The sequence below is a fragment of the Pipistrellus kuhlii genome, unplaced genomic scaffold (assembly GCF_014108245.1).
Source record: "Pipistrellus kuhlii isolate mPipKuh1 unplaced genomic scaffold, mPipKuh1.p scaffold_m20_p_1, whole genome shotgun sequence".
Taxonomy (NCBI): Eukaryota; Metazoa; Chordata; class Mammalia; order Chiroptera; family Vespertilionidae; genus Pipistrellus; species Pipistrellus kuhlii.
The window spans coordinates 13,540,565-13,542,545 of record NW_023425404.1 but is presented as its reverse complement, the minus strand read 5'-3'; the positions used below and the strand labels follow the sequence as shown (position 1 = coordinate 13,542,545).

Below are 1,981 nucleotides of genomic sequence, written 5' to 3'. Positions count from 1 at the left end.
CCTCCCAGGAGCTCAAAGTGGATGTCAGGGTCAGAATCCTAGCGCCAGGAGCAACAGAGACCTGGAATGCTTGACTCCTGGAGTCTCCTTACAAACACCAAAGCACCAGTGTTTCTCTGGAGCCTGACACACACGCATGCATGTGCTCACACACACACACATATGCACACACGTGTGCACTCACACACGTAGTCTCACTGCATACCCCAACATGGAAAGGCTCTGTTTCCACAGGATCTATACACGTGCAATTGGTTTTGTCAAGACTGGCGTTGGGGGAGGGGGCAATAACCAAAAGTTCCCATGGGTTTTAAAGCCTTTTATTTGTTTACACATTCTCTACGTTGCAGACAAAAAAGGTTCACTACACAGGTCATCAACACTGCTAGCCAACCACAGGACAAGATACAACCACAGCAAGGACGGGGCAGGCCTGTGCGTCAGTCTTTGTGAGCCTGCAGGGGCTCCACAGGGGGCTGGCGTGTCCAGGGTTCGACAGACAAAGACTGCCCGGTGCCTGCCTCACGTGGGCTCTGGTCTCGGCCTCTCCAGAACCAGGTTGGGGTCAGGGCAGGAGCCAAGGCAGGGAGAGGGGGAGGGATCCGGGATCCGGGTTCCGGGGCCGCCCCTCCAGCCAGCCCTCTGAACAAGCCATTGACGCTGCCTCTGCTCCGGGCGAGTTCTTGTCAGGGAGTCCAAATCCAGATGTGGGCTGCTTCCAACCTGGACATCTTCCTGGAGACTCACATAGAGCAGCTCCCTGCAAAGTCACAGACCTGCATTTTCCTCGAGCAGGAACACCACAGCACTTTGTACATCGGGAGCCACAGGGTGGGAACGGGACACACGGGAGCAAGAGTGTCCCCGGAAGACAGGAGCAGTGCACACACACGACACACTGAGACCACGGCACGGCACACATCGGTCACGGCACACGTCATCAGAGTAGGGAGGTGGGGTGGGGACTTTTGTCTGTAGCTGTGGTTGCTTTTTACAGAAGCCAGTGGAGATGTCTTCAGACCGTGACACAGCTTCCCAAGTCTGCACCCCTCTCCCTGACCTCATGACAGCTGTGCTGCCTCGGTCCTGACACTGTCTGAGGTCCCCGGCATGCGAGGCAAACACTCTGAGCTGTCCAGCCCACAGGAGGTCCAGTGAGGAGGGCGTTCCGGGAGTATGAAAGGGAGACCCTCAGTAGCAGACATTTCTATTGCGGGAGGTCCACGCTCCTGGCCATTCTTTTATGACTGAGTTTCAGAAAGAGTTGGAGCATGGCGTAAAAGAGACAAGAAAGAAGTATGGGGGGTGGGGTTGGCTGGGGAAATGGCCCCCCTCTTTTGTACCCACACCTGGAAGAAGCAACGCAAGTATGCATCGCCTACCGGTCTAGAGAGGAACATGGAGACGTGGGGATCAGAGGTCACTGGGATATTGCTGGGGTCTCCTTTCCAGAACTAGCCCACAGCCATCCAACCCTAGCCCACTGCACACTCTCCCAGACAACTTGAGTCTGCAGTACTGAAGCTGTCCAGGGCTGGTTGCCGAGGCTGTGAGGCCTTCGGGGTCTACTCGCAGCTGGGACAGGGCAGTGACAACTAAGCTAACCCCTTCCCACACTCCGGCTCAAACAAAGGCCCCCTGCTCTTCACAGAGCCCGCACAAGCAGGAGCCTCCTCCCACGGCATCAGGGTAGGTGCCTCCTTCTTTTTTTTTTTTCTTTTAATATATTGATTTTTTGCAGAGAGGAAGGGGGAGGGAGAGAGAGAGTTAGAAACATCAATGAGAGAGAAACATCGATCAGCTGCTTCTTGCACACTCCCCACCGGGGATGTGCCCGCAACAAAGGTACATGCCCTTGACCGGAATCGAACCTGGGACAACTTGAGTCTGCAGTACAACACTCTATCCACCGAGCCAGACCAGCTAGGGCAGGTGCCTCCTTCTGAGGATCTCTCCATCCTTTCTACCGCGGGGCCCAGAG

At 55.6% G+C, this 1,981-nt stretch overlaps 1 long non-coding RNA gene across 1 annotated transcript; it reads right to left on the bottom strand.

Moving 5' to 3' along the window:
* Positions 1-307: 307 nt before the first annotated feature.
* LOC123652040 lies at positions 308-1,476 on the bottom strand. The gene is made up of 2 exons (XR_006741072.1): positions 1,383-1,476; positions 308-760 (listed from the first exon to the last, which is right to left on the bottom strand). It is a non-coding gene; the product is annotated as an uncharacterized LOC123652040 (long non-coding RNA).
* Positions 1,477-1,981: the final 505 nt, after the last annotated feature.